This window comes from Dromiciops gliroides, chromosome 1 (assembly GCF_019393635.1).
Source record: "Dromiciops gliroides isolate mDroGli1 chromosome 1, mDroGli1.pri, whole genome shotgun sequence".
Classification (NCBI taxonomy): Eukaryota; Metazoa; Chordata; class Mammalia; order Microbiotheria; family Microbiotheriidae; genus Dromiciops; species Dromiciops gliroides.
Window position 1 is genome coordinate 395,678,840 of NC_057861.1, and position 17,925 is coordinate 395,696,764.

Sequence of the window (17,925 nt, forward strand, 5' to 3'; positions counted from 1 at the left end):
GCTTTATAGCCCTTTGGGCATAATTCCAAATTGCTCTCCAGAATGGTTCTCCAAAACTTTTTTTAACAGGATACAGCAACCAGTTACCTCCTCCTTACTAAATCCAATTTCCCCCACCCACCATTTTTTTTCAATCCTTATCTTCCTTCACTTTTATAATTTCGTAACTCTTGATCCTCTTGGAAAAGAGCTTCAAAGAGTCCAGGAATCCTCCTTAGAGAGTTGGTGTCAGAGATAATACAGAATGACTGAATCCCAGAGTTGGAAGGAAGCTAGAGGTCATTACATCTCACCCATGTTCTCCTGCTCCTTTTTTCTAATTGCTGCTTCTCTATTTCTTCTTGGTTACTCATCTTCAGTTCATTAAAGACCTCAATATAGATGACTCCCACAAGTTTGTCATTTGCCCTCTCTCCTCTTCCTCAGTCAGCTCATTCTCATCCTTTCTTGCACATGGATCCATCCGGGTCACTCTGCTCAGGTATCTTCAGTACCTCTTTCTTGCCTAGAGAATAAAGTCCATGTTACTTGGCCTGCCATTTTAGGCCCCGCATCACTGATACCTCCCTGACTTCCTAGTTTTGTTTCATATGACCCTTTTCACTTATGATACTGTTTAATCACACTCTTCTCCATTCTACCTGTGAATATGCCTTGTTTTCTGCTTCTTTACAGTTCCCTATACCTAGAATGTCTTGCATCCCCCTCTTTGCCTTTCAAATGCATACTCATACTCTAAAATGAGCTCAAATATCACCCTACCAGGAAGGCTTTCTTGAATGCCTCTAGATCAGGAAGACCTACACCCTCCAGTACATTTCTCATGTATGATTGTGTATTAAAGTTATCCATGTTCGAGTCTCATTCTGCCAGGAGTATAAGAGTTCTTTGAAGGCAGAATCTATGTCTTATCTAAGCTTTGTTTTTTCCCTTAGTGAATGACCACAGCAATCTGTATACTTAATGTTTGCTGAGTATATGGGCTTTTGAATATAAAAGCGAAACAAAAATACATTTGTTGTATGCAAAAATGCCATTCCAGGCAGTACCGTGGCAGAAGTGGTGAGCATGAGAAAAATCAGGGAGAGGCATTTTAAATAAGACACATGCAGTTGGTCCTTCAGAACATCTGGGTGGATGAATTTCTCTAAAGAATGAGTCAAGTGGGGAGGCTAGGTGGCGCAGTGGATAAAGCACTGGCCCTGGATTCAGGAGTACCTGAGTTCAAATCCAGCCTCGGACACTTGACACTTACTAGCTGTGTGACCCTGGGCAAGTCACTTAACCCCCATTGCCCCACAAAAAAAAAAAAAAAAAAGAATGAGTCAAGCAGAGAGGTTCCTTAACCTGGGAACCAAGACCTTTAAAATATATATTTACATATTCTTGAGCACTGACCCTGGAGTCTTGAGGATCTGACTTCAAATCCAGCCTCAGTCATTTGACACTAGCAGTGTGACCCTGGGCAAGTAATTAACCCTGACTGCCTCATTAAAAAAAAAAATCTAGTAATGTCAATATAACTTGTTCCTTTGTAACTCTGTACATTTTATTTTATGCATTTTAAAACATTCTTTGGAAAATAAATTTGTAGGTTTTACCAGACTGACAGAAGGGTCCATGACACACAAAAAAAGACTAAAACCCCTTGTTTAGGGGCAGCTAGGTGGCACAGTGGATAGAGCACTGGACCTGGATTTAGGAGGACCTGAGTTTAAATCTGGCCTCAGGCACTTGACATTTAACTAGCTGTGTGACCTTGGACAAGTCACTTAAACCCAATTGCCTCACCAAAAAAAAAAAAAAAAGAAGAAGAAGGAAAAGAAAAGAAAAGAAAGAAAAGAAAAAAGAAAAACCCTTGATGTAGTGTAAGAAAGAGCTCTAGGTTTGAACTTTCTTGGAGGCTATCAACAATCGATGAGCTTTGCATATAGTGAGGAGCTAAGAAACATTTATTGAATCAATGGAGAAAGTAGAACCCAACAAAAAAAGAAAAAAGAAAATCATATGAACATAATGTCATGGCAAAGAAAATTTCAATATAAAGACAATGGTCAGTGATGTCAGATGGCATCTGAGAGTTCCAGAAGAAAGCTCTGGGTCTTGACCAAGAGAAGGTCATCATAAAAGTTTGGAGCAGCTTCTACTTCTAAATACTCAGTGGCGGATGACGCCGGTGCTGCAGGAGGAACTGGAGGCCCTGGGGGCCCTGGAGTCAGAAGCAGAGGGGGCTTCCGTGGTGGCTTCGGCAGTGGGGACCAAGGTTGAGGTTGGGGCTGTGGGGCCTGAGGAGGAAAGGCCAAGGATAAGGAGTGGGTTCCTGTCACCAAGCTGAGCCGTCTCATCAAGGACATGAAGATCAAGTCTTTGGAGGAGATCTATCTTTTCTCCCTTCCTATTAAGGAATCTGAGATCATGGATTTCTTCCTGGGGTGAGGTTCTGAAGATCATGCCTGTTCAGAAACAAACTAGAGCTGGAGAATGTACCAGGTTCAAGGCTTTTGTGGCCATTGGCGACTACAGTGGTCGTGTTGGCTTGAGTGTCAACTGCTCCAAGGAAGTAGCTACAGCTATTCATGGTGCTATCATTCTGGCCAAGCTGTCTGTCGTTCCTCTGAGACATGGCTACTGGGGGAATAATAATGGCAGGCCTCACACAGTGCCCTGCAAGGTCACTGGGCACTGTGGATCTGTTTTGGTGTGCCTGATCCCTGCCCCCCGAGGTACTGGCATTGTCTCAGCTCCTGTGCCTAATAAGCTCCTGATGATGGCTGGAATTGATGATGGCTACACTTCTGCAAGGGACTGTACTGCCACTCTGGGCAACTTTGCTAAAGCTACCTTCAATGCCATCTCCAAAACATACAGCTACCTAACCCCAGACCTGTGGAAGGAGACAGTGTTTACTAAGTCTTCCTATCAGGAATTCACCAACCATCTTGTGAAGACTCACATTCGGGTATCCGTCCAGAGGACCCAGGCAGCTTCTGTGGCAACCACATAAGAAGATTTTTTTTTGTTTTATAAACAATGAATAAACTGAACTATGCCTGCTTTTAAAAAAAAAAAGCTTGGAGCTGAAAGCAATGTTTTTTTAATTAAAATTTTAAAAGTCTTACAGCACATTTATTTTAACCCTCATCCATTTTATAAGTAAGGAAAATGAGACATTGAGATAAAACTGGTCTCCTCGTGGTCACATGTGTGTTGTAGTACAGTAATTTCACTTGTGAGCTCATTTGGGGTTTTCTTGGCAAAGATACTGGAGTCATTTGCTATTTCCTTCTCTAGCAAATCCATTTCATCAGGTAGTAAGACATTCGATGACTTGTCCTATATCACAGAGTTGAGATGTGTCTGAGGCTGGATTTTAACTGGGGTTTTCCTGACTCCAGGCTTAGTGTTCTGTTCCATCTATTGAGCCATCATCTGACCTCCTACGTTACACACTTAGCAAGTGGTAAAAACCAGGTCTCCTGTTTATATGTGACATGGAGATTAACCAAAAAACTCCCCTAGTAAAACCCTGCAAGGAATATAGTACATGTATTTTTTTCCCATTTTACAGAAGAGGAAACAGCGGTTCAGAGTGGTAAAGTGCCCAATTATACATAGCTTGTAAGTATAGGAACCCAGATCCAGCTCTCATAACGTTCATTGCAATGTTTCTATTTTCCATGTTTTTGTTGGTTTTTAATGGCCCCTTTGCCTTCAAAGAGTGAATGGATGGTGAGGAAACTCCCCCCTACCAATGCAAGCCTGTACCTGCTCTGCAACTTAAACTCCTAAAAATGGGACACTAAGATATTAATTGATTTGCCCAGAATCACAACAGCCGGCTTATGGCAGAAGCAGTTCTTGAATTCATTTCTTCTTGACTTGAAAATAAAAGTGAAACACCCCTGCCACCTTGGAGCTATCAGATCCTATAGAGGAAGACAAGTACAGCATTTGTGTGAATGTACAAAAATTGCCCATATTTTATAGATACATCATTTTATTAAAAGGATCTTTTTTCCCAAGAGGAAATAGAAATGATAAGCTATGAAATTTGGTAAAGAGTGTTGAAAATGGGAAGAAAAAATAGCTGAAAAAAATATCCCAATTCAGTATTGTTACTCTTTTTCGTGAATTTGGACTTTCAAACATCACTGCACAGTTTGGATATTTTAGCAAGTAGCAAATCTGAAAACAAAACAAAACAAAACAAAACAAAACAAAACAAAAACCAACAAAAATGATATCAAACTCCTCTAGAACAGGCTTTTGTTTCCTTTGAGGGAGGCATTGCTTTATTCACACTAAGAAGTTATTTAGGGTTGGAGGGGAGAGGATCTTAACACATCTACACAGAAAGGGCCAGCTGTTAACTAGGTGATAGATTCTCTTATGTATGCCTTTGCTTACTGTTAAAGACTTAAGACAAGAATGAAGCAAACTCCTTAGCAAGCCTGAGTAATTAGAGAGGTGTCCAACTCTGCTGTTTATTCACACTTTTCTAGAGGCTTATTCTTTGGGGGCAAGCTCAGATTCATAGAGTTTTAGAATTGGAAGGCTCCTCAGAGGTCAAGCATTCTCATTCTTATCACTTGAACAGGAATTGACAGCACCCTAGTAAATAATTCCTCTAGTGGTCATCTATTTACATCTACATTGTGTATACATGGTATGTATATACATATATATGTTATACATAATATCAATATATATGATTGTTTGGGGGGAAATGACAAGTAATAAATTTATCTGTTCAAAATTAAAATACTTGTTTCATTTCATAATTGCTTAGCCAGATTAAAAGACAGTCTACCTATTTCATGATATCGATTTACAATCCACTATTACTAAGATTTCAGTGATTTGTTCTGTCTGGGAGCAGACCTGTTGGAATGGGTGGAAAACCTGAAAATTTTAATTTCCCCTCAAAATGTAGTATCTCAAAATAGACCAACAATGGGTTCAAGTAGAAGTACTTTAGGTCCTTAATTTAATAAAACAAGAATGCTATGGAATTTGAGTCTTTCGTTTCTATCCATGTTGAATGCTTTTAAAATTCTAGAAAATGGTTTGTTTTCTTGAGTAGTTCTAGTACTGTCTTTAAAATCTTCAACAGGAGGGCGGCTGGGTGGTTGGTGCAGTGGATAAAGCAGTGGCCCTGGATTCAGGAGGACCTGAATTCAAATCTGGCCTCAGACACTTAACACTTACTAGCTGTGTGACCCAGGGCAAGTCACTTAACCCTCATTGCCCTGCCTCCCCAAATCTTCAACAGGCAGCAAGGAACATTTACTGATAAAGAAAGGAAACAATCATATATTAAAGCACCTGTGTGCCTGATGTGTTTAGCATTGTGCTAAACATGTTACAAATATTATCTCAGTCAATTCATACAACAACCCTGGGAGATAGGTGCTATTATTGTCCTTATGTTACAGTTGAAGAAACTGAAGCAGACAGAAGTTATTAATTTTGCCAGTCACAAATCTAGTTAAATGTTGGAAACCAGTGCTACCCCTAAAACACTTATTCACTGTATTATCTTGGGCAAGTCAATTAAACTCCCTGGGCTTCAGTTTCTTCATATATAAAATGACAGGGTTGGGTTCTTAGGGACATATAAGGTCCCTTCCCATTTTAGATTTAGGATCCTACATGACAAAGCTATGTGCAAAGTGTTGTGCTATGTATGGAAAATGAAGGAGAAGGAGAAGAAAGAAAGAAAAGAAAAAAGAAAGACAGAGAAAGAAAGGAAGAAAGAAAGAGAGAGAGAGAGAAAAGAAAGTTACTACCTGATTTTTCTGTTCATTTAATACTAAATTCAAATTGCTAACTGTCTTATATGGTATGAAGGTTGAACACAACCTAGCCCATATGTGAATTATCATAAAGTTTTTGAAATAGTAATGTTCAGAAAAAAAATGAATAAGTTATATGTGACAGCAAGCAGTAATGGAACATTTTTAAAGGGAGGAAACCTTATCTGATGCAATTACCAGATGTACCCACCTATATTCCTGCCCTCACTTTGAAGGTTGGTTCCAAGTGCCTGCCCAATTAAATCAACTCATACCCTTGTTTTAGCTACCATTGATTATGTTGGTTTGTAAAAGAAGGCATTCTATTTTGGATCTCCTCTAATATCCAAAATAATTTACCCAGTCTTCCATTTGAATGCCTTTTTTATCAAATTGAACTTCTCTTTTGTAGGCTTTCTACTATAAGTCAGTAATTAATGCCTTTGTTGTGTGCTTATCCCCCATGGGGCCTGACTCTTCTAGGTGCAAATCAAGTTTGTGATTTTTTTTCCCAGGGAAAACTGCATTTACTAACCATGAATTCCCCCGTCTTCATCTGACAACAGTCATGCGAAATTTCATCATTTCTGCTAGTCAGTCATTGAAATTAAGCAGCTGGTAGAAATGTACATCTCAATTGCAGTATTAATATTCTAATTTTCTCTAGGTGGTTTTCTACAACTGTCTTAAAATGCTCCCTGTAGTATGTGAACCCACATTGGATCATTGTATAATTGCTGTGTTCCCCCCAGCTAGTGACTGCAGATTGATATCCTGATTGTTCCTTTTCATGTGTCACTATTCCCTTGGAATATTTTCCTATAGATTGTTGAATCATATTACAATGTCAATTACCTTCTAAATTGATATATTGTTACTGACATTTTCTAATGCTGTTAGGAAGCAAAGTTTGCAAACAATAGACCCAAGTGCCTTTTCTTAGAAAAAAAATAATGCAAAATGCTTGTTGGTAAGCAGATATATTTCCTGTTTGGTTCCTTTCTAAATTAGGACTATATTCAGTAAAGCACTTCTCCCAGGTGCTGTGATGCATTATGCCAAGAAATTGGTATGGGGGAGGGGGAAGGGCACCGGCAGGCAGATGTACATTTGGACACCTGCTAAGAGGCTTTCTCCAGCATGGAAACAAAAAAAAAATGTCTTAGTGAATGTGGTCCCAAGTGAGCAGTGCTTCATGATAGACTTTTGTTGCTATTAAACTTGACAGTCAAAGAAGATCTTATCTTGGAAGAATGGTTATGTAAGGCTGTCATAGTTGAAGTAACAAGAATATAGGAAACTGGACCACATTATTTAGACAGTATTGAAGTTAATGTCCTCATGGAAACACCAGTGTTTACATTATGTGAGTAACATTTTTTTTAGTGAGGCAATTGGGGTTAAGTGACTTGCCCAGGGTCACACAGCTAGTAAGTGTTAAGCGTCTGAGGCCAGATTTGAACTCAGGTACTCCTGACTCCAGGGCCGGTGCTCTATCCACTGTGCCACCTAGCTGCCCCCGGAGTAACATTTCTAATTCTTCATCAGGCCCCAACTTCTTTTCTTACCATTTAACACTAAAATCAGGGATATACTCCCTCCCAAATCTCTAGAATACTTACTTCACTTCATTGCTCAGCTCAGGAGCTATGAAAGCCTTACAGTCATTGGTGCCCCCTCCATCTTCAAACTACCTTGAACATAGGTGTCTAGGTAAATGTTGTATCCTCCTAGTATAGTTAGTGGGCAGCTTGCATAATGGATAAAGTGCTGAGCCTTGATTCAGGAAGACCTGAGTTCAAATTTGGCCTCAGACACTTTCTAGCTCTGTGACCATGGGCAAGTCACTTAAGCTTGTTTGCCTCAGTTTCCTCATCAGTAAAAAATGAGCCAGAGAAGGAAAAGGCAAACCACTCCAGGATCTCTGTCAAGAAAATCTCATGTGGGGTCACAGAGTCGGACACGACTCAACAACTACAGCAACAAAGTAAATTTAAGCCCTTTACAGGCAAGGGAAGTTTTCTTCTTTGCATCCTTTGTGTCTTCCATATATAAGCACTTAATGTTTATTGAATGAATTAATGAAAAAATGTCTCTAAAAATGTGGGTTATAACATTATAGGGTCATTCAGTCCCTTGCCTTCTCCAGGCTAAATGTCTTGCTACCTAGACCAGAAACCAAGACCTAAAGTGTACTTAGCTTAATCAGTGATATTCCATTACCTTCATATACCACAATTTGTTCAGCCATCTTCCAGTCAATGGGATCATCATTTGTTTATTGATATATTTATTTAGGCTACCACAGAAAGGGTTACCAAGAAAATTGATAAATGTCAGGCTTTTCTTTTGATCTTTGACTTCCTCAGGTTATATTCTCAGTATTGAGATAGGTGGGTCAAAAAGATAAGAAAAGATGGATTACTTCCCCCTTCCTCCACCCACCCAACTCCAGTGATCTTTCCTTTTCTTCTCATGTTTTACTTTGTCTTAACACTGCAGACCATAACAATATATTTCCCATGCGCAGTGCACATTCTTTTTAATATATTCTCCTGCCTCTTGGGTTTGGTTTTTTCCCCTTACACTGAAATTACACAGCTTACTCAGTATTCAGCTTCTGACAAAATATTCTTCTTTTGTCTGGTCATTTCAAGTGCTGTACGGCTATGAAAAAATAAAAACAGTCAACAAGAATCCTGGCATAGGAACTTTATAATTAGTTTTGGAGAAAAACTACCCTTCTGTGAAATGCTAGCCCTTTAAGCAAAACTCATGTGGGTTGTCTTTATTCTTCCAAAGAGATATTTTGAGTCAGGTGTCTTTTGACAGTAGTGAATGGATAAGGAGTCTTGATTTGCGTGCCTGTAGACCGTCAAGTCTTATGAATGGCATCTAGAGACTCATGTGACCTGTCACAACAATTCATCAAAATGCTATTTTGAAAGAGAAATTAAAAGACAAGGTGAGATAAAGGTTACACTCATGCATTTGCTGGGGATGAATGACACGCATAGATGACAACGTTGAAGGCTAAAGCAGCTTTTCGACATTGTTTTAAAACACTGTCATCCTATGAAGTCAAGGTGGTTCATCTAAGAGAATGATTTCCAGTATGAGGAAACATTAGATATGACACCCTTGGTTCACAATTATCATTGCCTATGCCATCCTTTTCAATTTGCTCTTTTTTTTGTGGGGCACTGAGGGTTAAGTGACTTGCCCAGGGTCACACAGCTAGTAAGTGTCAAGTGTCTGAGGCCGGATTTGAACTCAGGTCCTCCTGAATGCAGGGCAGGTGCTTTATCCCCTGCATCACCTAGCTGCTCCCTCAATTTGCTATTAAGCTCTCCCTTTTTCATTTATTTAACTTAGACTATACATACAACAGGTATAGGACATTATGATAGGTATTAGAAACATCTGACTCAATATAACAACCCCTGTTTTCAAAAGCCATCTCAGGTCTAGAGGAGATAGAAATTCCAAATAGCACAATGTGCCTCTGCCCCAATGCATGTACTCACAGATTCCTAGAGCTGGAAGGGACCTTAGAGAGCCATCCCTCTCATTTTACAGATTAGAAACTGAGGTTCTAGCTGGAGGTGGAACCAGCACCCAGGTTCCGGGCTTTTTCTGTTATAACATGCTGCCTCCTTTTTCTTCTTGCCTGGGGCCAAAACCTATCCCAGAATGTGGCAGCTACAAGACAAAGGTGATAGAGTGCTAGACATAGTGTGAAGACTGTCATACTTGCATTTCTTACCTCTCAGAGGGGTGGTTGTGTTAAAAGTAGTAATGTTAGGTATCAGTGTTAGAAAAATTCAATGGTCAGCAGTTGGTAAACATTGATTAAAGCACCTACTATGTGCCAGGTACTGGGTTAAGTACTGGATATACCAAGAGAAAAAGAAAAACAGTTCTTGCCTTAAAGGAACTTATAATCTAATGGGGGAGGGGAGAGAATGATACACAAAAGAAAGGTGGAAACTTTAGGAGTTGGAGAGTAAGGGAGACTGAGTCTACCAGGTGGGAAATGAGAAGATGCCAGTCTTGTGCTCATTCCTTAAATGGAGGTAGAGGAACCACTATTTCCTTCCTTCCTTCCTTGAGACAAACAGGATTAAGTGACTTGCCCAGCATCACACACAGGTCCTTTCAACTCCAGGGCCAGTGCTCTGTCCACTGAGCCACCTAGTTGCCCCCACTATTTTCTTTAAAAGAAAAAAGTCACTATCTTCTAAATTCTACCTCCAGGTGGACCCATCCAAGACATTTCTTCTTTTTGTCTTTCTGCTGTGTGTGTGGGGGGGGGGTAAGCACCTTAGGGGCAGGTATCATTTGTTGGCTTGGCATCCTGAATTTTTTATTTCTTTGGTCAAAATCTTAGACTTCATTGATATAGGGAACTCCCCGTATCTATACAGAGCTGCCCAGTGACTTATCGCTTAGTCTTGGATAGTTGCCTAGGGCAGGGAGAGGTGAAGTGATTTGCCGGCAGCCATGCCAGCAGTATTTATCAGAGACAAGATTTCGTGATGCAGAGGCCAGATCTCTCTCCATTGAGCCATGTTGCCTCTTGTCTGGCACCAAGCCTAAAAGTTATTTGTTGAATTAAATTGGTTGTGTGTTTGAATAAAAAAGGCTACGTGTGTTTATGGAATAAATGAAAGTCCTTGTTGTATTGGATATAAAGAAGGATCTATAGATTGAACTGTGAATTGAACTATGAGCAGTGATACTTTGTGGGGCGTGAATTTAATACCATCCACTGATGTCTCCTGCTCTGGCCCATTTCTCCCTTAAATATTTTCCTTTTGCCTCTTTCTTTCTTTTTTTGCAGGGCAGTGAGGGTTAAGTGACTTGCCCAATGTCACACAGCTAGCAAGTGTCAAGTGTCAAGTGTCTGAGGCCAAATTTGAACTCAGGTCCTCCTGAATCCAGGGCCGGTGCTCTATCCATTGAGCCACCTAGCTGCCCCTTTGCCTGTTTCTTTACCTTTCCTCTTTTCTTATTTTTCTAACTAATTCCTACTCTATTGTTCTTATCCATGAAACCTATGAAACTTAGGCCTGGAGCCAGAGTACCTGCACTCAGTTCTCATTTCTGCAACTTACTAGGTGACCTTGGGCTACTGATTTACCCTTTGTAAGCCTCCACTTCCTCATGAGTAAAAACAAATAGAGGTTGTACTAGATTAGTGGGATTTCCAAATTTTTGGTCTCAGAACCCCTTTACTAAAAATTATTGAGGACCCCAAAGAGCTTCTGTTTATATATTTTTTCTATTGATATGTACTGTATTAAACATAAAATTAATTAATTTTTAAAATACAAAGTATTAATTCATTTAAAAATTAGAACTCATTACATGTTAACACGAAGGACATCTTAATGAAAATAAATTTTTATGAAAAATAAATATTTTCTGAGACAAAAAAAAATAGTGAGGTGAATATTTCACAGAATATTAGAACTAGAAAGAATCTCAGTGGACATCTAGTCGAACCCATATTCAAAAGGATTCCCTGTGATGATATACCTGACAAGGAGTTATCTATCCAGCCAGTTTGAAGTTCTTCCAGTGGGGGGGGGGGGGCGGGAAGGAGGGCAGCATGCATCCCTTTGCATTTGAAACAGCTCTGATTATTAGGAAGACTTTGCTGACTGACCTCTCAAGCTTACAAAGCCTCTTTGAATCTTCCACCCATTGCTTCTGGTTTTGATTTTGGGGGCCAAACAAAACAATTCTAATTCTTTCCCATTATCATCCTTTCAATACATGAATCCCTTGTTTCCTTGTCCAAACGAAAGTTATACAACTCACACCATCCATCTCCTCTGCTTCTACCCGTGTGCTGTTGAAGAAAACCAGAGAAAATCACACAACAGGGCTGACTAATTCCACTATAGATTTAACATCCAGTCCCTACTGGGTCCTCACTGTAATAAGACAATACTGTTAATGCCCCCTGATTGTGTAATCCAGTTGTTACAGTGACTGTCCCAGACCTTCCCTCTTCTTGACTCCTCACTCTCTCTCACCTCCCCCATATCTAATCAGTTACCAAATTTTGTCTTTTCCATCTGCACACTATCTCTCGGATGTACCTCCTGGTCTCCATACATAAAGCCACTATCCTAATCACTTTCATTACCTCTTGTCTGGACTGTCACAGTGGCTTTCATTTAATTACTCCATGCCTCTCACCTCATGTTTGTCCAATCCATCCTTCATCTTCCTAAAGCACAGGTTGGACTATATCATTACCCTACATATACACCTCATTCAATAAACTCCAGTATCTTTTGATTATAGGATCAAATATATATTCTCCAGTTTATCATTATCCTCAAACAGTAGGATTTGGTAGTATGATAGCCAAGACCCCCAGTAAAGTGCCATGTGAAATACTACAGGTGTCCTCTACAGTTTATAGATGAGGAAGCTGAGCCTCCAAAAGATCAAGCAGTTTGCCTAAAGTCATAGAGCTTGCAAGCATTAGAAACAGAAGCCTAATTTGAACTCGGGGCTCACCTGACTTCAAGTCCAACAGTCCATTAACCTATTCAGTTTCTCAATGATATAACGATGCTTTGTTATCATTAATTTTAAAAAAAGAATTTGGGTTATAATCACAAATTCTTCTTTAGGCAGCAATGTTATTTGAAAGGATGATCATTTGGGAGGTAGATGGTTATGATAATGTGTGTTTCCACCTAAAAGAAACAGTCATAAACAATGGCTCCCTGTGTTCTGTTCAGGGGGAGAAGACCCTTAGAGCTAAATAGTTTGTCACTGTATCATCCTCAGGCTTATTTGCCCCTTGTCCCTGGAAGTGTGGGGCTAGGAGAGGAAATATGTAGTACCAGGACCAAGTGATGAGCCAGGAAGAATGACAGTCTTGTTATGATCTGGGGAACTTGCAAAAATAGTTGAAGTTGTGTTGCTTTGTAGTGTTCACTCAATGTTACACCAATTAATACTTCATCTCCCAGGTTTTTATGTTCCATAAAATGAAAAAGACTTTTAAAAAAATCATTTCCAAGACCCCTTTTCATTATTCTGTATGACGTATCCCTATTAGATGCTTTCTCTGAATTCTCCTATTCTGATCATTTCCTTGAGAGTGACAAAATGATTTCCATGAAAGTGAAGTCACTGTCTTAGAATCTTCTTTCAAAGTGGCAATCCAGTTTCACCCACAAATGGGCTATGTGAAATGTTTGCATCCTGCCACTGAAATTTATAAATATTCATGCTGAGTGATTTAAGTCCATCTTTGCATACATCTTAGGCAGTTGTTGTTGTTTTCATTTAATTCTTCTCTCCTTATGCCATTGGAGTATTTTGGCTTGGAAAATTATCTCTCTCCCTGTAGTATGGCAATCTCCCCTGATCCTATGACATAATTATTTTTTTCTACTCCAGAGAAGTTAAATAAGCCCTGACTGCCTGAAACATAATATTTTAGTCTCTCTGCCTCATGCCCTCTCTCTGGACAGAGGCATATTAGATGATAACCAAATCAGGTTTCCATTTTGGATTGTTCAGATAAAGACTATAGGAGAAACATTAAGTAGATGATAATAAGAGCTACAACTCATATTTGTGCTAGGCAATTGGGGTTGAGTGACTTGCCCAGGGTCACACAGCTAGTAAGTGTCAAGTGTCTGAGGCCGGATTTGAACTCAGGTACTCCTGACTCCAGGGCCAGTGCTCTATCCACTGTGCCACCTAGCTGCCCCCTGTACAATGCTTTTTGATTTATAAAGCTCCTTACTCACAATAATCTCATGAGCTGTGGAATAAAGTAATAATAATAACAATAACAACAACAATAATAATAACAATGTTCAGTCTTGTCCAGCTCTTCTTTGCCAAGAAAAGTCATGATACTGGAGTGGTTTGCCATTCCTTCTCCAGCTCATTTTACAGAGGAGGAAACAGAGGCAAAAGGGTTGTGACTTGCTCAAGGTTACACAGGTAATAAGTGTTAGGGGCTGAATTTGAATTCAGGTCTTCCTGACTCCAGGGCCAGCACTCTATCCACTGTATCACATAGTTGTCCATCAAGAGCTTTACAAACTTTAAAGTGCTATAGAAATGGTAGTGATAATTATCTATTATTATTAATGTTGTTGTTGCTGTTAGATTGAAAATTTTCAGACCTGTGATCAGCTACCAGGCTTGACTTGAGGACCAATGTTATATAGAGGCTTAATGATCCCATAGAGATAGCAGACTGTAGGAGAAGAATGAATCATACAGTTACATAGCTCCTTTGTGTTTATTTATTATTTTGGCTTAATTGTACTTCATGGATATGAGGTAAGATGATGGAAAGGGAGAATCATTAAGAAGTGATTATGGTGTTTGTTTTTTAAGATCACCAAAGGAACACATTAAAAACAACAATCTGGGCTCAAATCCTCACTTTGGTATTTACTGTTCTTGTGTCTAAGAGAAACAGTATGGTATACTAGAAAGAGCTCTATATGTGGAGTCAGAAAGACCTGGGTTCAAATCATTCCTCTGATACATATAAAGCTGTGTGACCTTAGGCCATTTACTTGACCTTTCTGGGCATGAGATTTCTCATAGGTAAAATAAAAATTACTAAGGACTCCAAGGAACTTTGTTATGTGGGTTATATTTCTTGGTATTTACCATATTAGAAATGAAAATCAATTTTAAAGTATTGATTTATTCATTTTAAATTATAATAATAACCCCCATTACAAGTTAACATAAATAACATTTTATTTTAAAAACCCTGTATTTTCAAAAAATGTGAGGAATGGTGGTGTTTTATATATTTTTGCAAATCTCTTTAATGTTTGGCTTAATTGATGATAGCTGGATTCTCATATTTGTTTCTGTATTCACTTTGTTGCAATATGTTGTTTTGGTTGAAGTATGTAAAGAAAATGTAGCCTCACAAAGACATGCAGTTGAAAATGGAAGGAGTATTTTAATTGTCAAATCTTGGTATTATTATAAAAATAGTTTTGGATTGGGGACCCCACAGGGTCCATGGACCATGATTTCAGAACTGGACTAAATGATTTCAAAAGCTCTTTTTAGCTATAATTTTATGCTTCCTAAGTGACCATACTAGAGCTCAAATTCAGATCTTCTAAAGGAACCCAATAATAGTTTGTATCAGTAAATGTAGATATTTGTTTAAAAAAAACTTTTTATACAAATGGTAGGAACTGTAATTCATGAGGGCATATATAATCATAGTATCCCCTACAATGAATTTCACTACATGATAGTGGAGACTATTTCAGAACTTAATTCACTGTTAAAATAATTTATCTTTTAACATTTCTGAGTTATTGTTTTCAAGTTTAATAAAGTCATTTGTCCGTAGCATGAGCTAAAATGATAAGACTGCCCTCTGTGAGTTGAAGAAGATACTGCATCTCATAAGCAGGAAGAAAATATTTTGTAGCTTGGAGAAATAAATTTTGATATTCTGCCATCAAGATTACTCATTAAAAGAAGGCTTTTTTTTTTTAAATGAAAAGGTCAATCAGAAATTATGGTTTTTTTCTTGAAAAATTCCCATCAGCAGCTAATGAAAAATATCAGCATAGTGAAAGATGGGAATTTCCTACTCCTGTTGCTGAAGTTGCTTTCAGCTCTAAAGTAATATGAGGCAGAGAAAGTCTCAGGTGTCATCGAGATCTGCCCCTACAAGGACACATAGAAAGTTGAGAGTGGTACCCCACTACAGGAGGATAACTTTTACCTTCTCAGTCCCTTGCTGTCTGACTCTCCATGACCCCATTTAGGATCTTCTTGGCAAAGGTACTAGGATGGTTTGCCATTTCCTTCTCCAGCTCATTTTACAGATGAGGAAATGGAGTAAACAGGATTATGTGACTTGCCCAGGGTCACACAACTTTTGTGTGAGGACAGATTTGAACTCAGGTTCTTCTGACTTCTGGGGTGGAGCTCTCAGTCCCTTATATAGGTGTCTTTACCTAAGATCTGGTAAGAGAACTACAGTTTCTAATGTTGCCAACATATATTTCCCTTTCTTGATTCTGAATACCAGTCAGTTTCTGGCCTTTGTAGCATGGCTCTCTGATGCTATAAACAGCTTTATAAACAAGTCCCATCTTGTAGCTGGTCATTCTATGTTGCTTGGCTTCACCTGTCCAAGTACAGCTACCTTAAAGAATAGGAAAGAGTTTGAGTGCTGAGGAAGGAACTTTTTTGCTAGTTCATTTTGAATGACAAAGAATTTTTTAAAATTCCATAACCTTAATGCGTAAACCTCAAACTATGTAATCTTGAGCTTTCTTCCTCCTTCATTCTTCTGCCAGGCCTGCTTCTTTTCTTCTTGACTACAAACAATTTGAGAATATCATAGCAGCTAAGAAATAGTTTATTTCTCTTCCTAACATACACATATGCATCCATTCATATACATCCATTCCATTCCTGCTACAAATATTTAGCTATTTATAATTTCCACGCCTGTGGAATTATTTTCCTCTGTGTTTACTGCATCTGTTTATGTGTATATCTATGTTGATATAATAAAAATAATACCTTAATTTGCATAGTAATTTATGGTTCCCAGGGTGCTTAGATACCTTATTTTCTCCTTCAGTCCTCACAACCATCCTGTAAGGACAAGTAGAACTATTTTCATGTTAAAGGTGAGGGAACTGATGCCCAAGAAAGTTGGTGTAACTTACCTAATATTGTAGTAATATTACATTACAGATATAGGATACGAACCCCAATCTCCTAAAGTCGAATTCAGTGCTCTATTAGCATGCAGACTCCTGAAGAAAATCAATTTCTTTCCTGCCTCCTAGAGGCTTGCCAACCAGTGCTTCACATCCATTGTCTGGGATTGTTGTAAAGAGGATCCATGCTTTGAGTCAAGGCTGTGTTTGATTCTATTCCCTTCTGCAAGCAATTAAGAGGAACCTAATCTATGCAAAGCCCCATAGATACACACACAAAATCAAAAACCATTCCTGCCCTCATGGGGCTTCTGTTCAATCTGAAAGACCTATGAGATCTGTCCAACTCTCTGATTTTCTGAGTCTAGTAATAGATTAATGAATGAAGGAAAAGGATATTTATTAAACAGTGTGTGTTAATCATATAGTGCTTGGGACACAAGTGCAAGTAAGGAAGGCAATCTCTGCTTTCAAGAAGCTTACATATTAATAGAGGAGTACAATACATCTAGGAGAGTGATGGCCAGGGAGAAATATTTTGGACTGGAAGGTCAGAGAGGGAAGAGATTGGAATCTTACAGCAAGTTATTATCATGTCATCCAGAAATGGTTGTGTTGATTTCATTGCCATTCTCACCCCTAGAGGGGGAAGGGGGTAAGACTACCTGCACCAATATGGCACAACACTTCAATAGAGGTTCACATAGAAGAAAATATGGTAGATGGTGGTGGTGGTGGTGGTGGTGGTGGTGATTCCTTGGAGAGTCCATCATTTATCTAATAGCTTTCCTGTGAGAATAAAGGAGAAAGTGAAGCTGCCTTCTGTTTATAGCCATATGGCCAAACTAAGGCAAAGCAAAATTGAACAACCTGCCAAACTTCAGATCTGGAAGAAGAGCTGGAGTGAGAATACAGGTCTTCTGCCATGTGCTACCATATTGGAAGACACTAGTATTTGCTCACTCAGTGCTTGCTGGGTTTTCTGCAGACATTATGGAGTGAGCTTCCTGGGACGGAAGACAAACTTTTCAGCAGTGATGCCAACTTTGCCCAAAAAATAACCCTAGATTCCCTTTTAAAATGTGAAAACAGTCACTTCTAACTCCTCAGACTCCATACTTTTGGGGGTTTTGTGTACCCTGGCATCCTTTCCTCTTAGTGGGGCAATAGGATGCAGCCATATGCAGAGCATGCTGTTTTGCCTTACTTCAGTGCTTTTTTCAGGTAATTGTTTCTGTCTCTGATTTGAATTTAACCTTTCTCTCTTTTTGTTTTTTGTCTTTTTCTTTTAGGTAAGTACTTTTTGTGTTCTTCTTCCTTAATGCTAAAGGAAAAAAATGCACCTGCCTGTGATATAGCAAATGCTCATAAAAAAAAGTAAAAATGAGAAGGTAAGAGGAAGGAACTACATGACTCTG

At 39.0% G+C, this 17,925-nt stretch overlaps 1 protein-coding gene and 1 pseudogene across 3 annotated transcripts in view; both read left to right on the forward strand.

Moving 5' to 3' along the window:
* Nucleotides 1-3,004, forward strand: part of LOC122737122 — an 81,852-nt pseudogene extending 78,848 nt beyond the window's left edge.
* Nucleotides 1-17,925, forward strand: part of PDE4D (phosphodiesterase 4D) — a 1,961,234-nt gene that overhangs the window by 1,385,456 nt on the left and 557,853 nt on the right. The window lies entirely within an intron of this gene.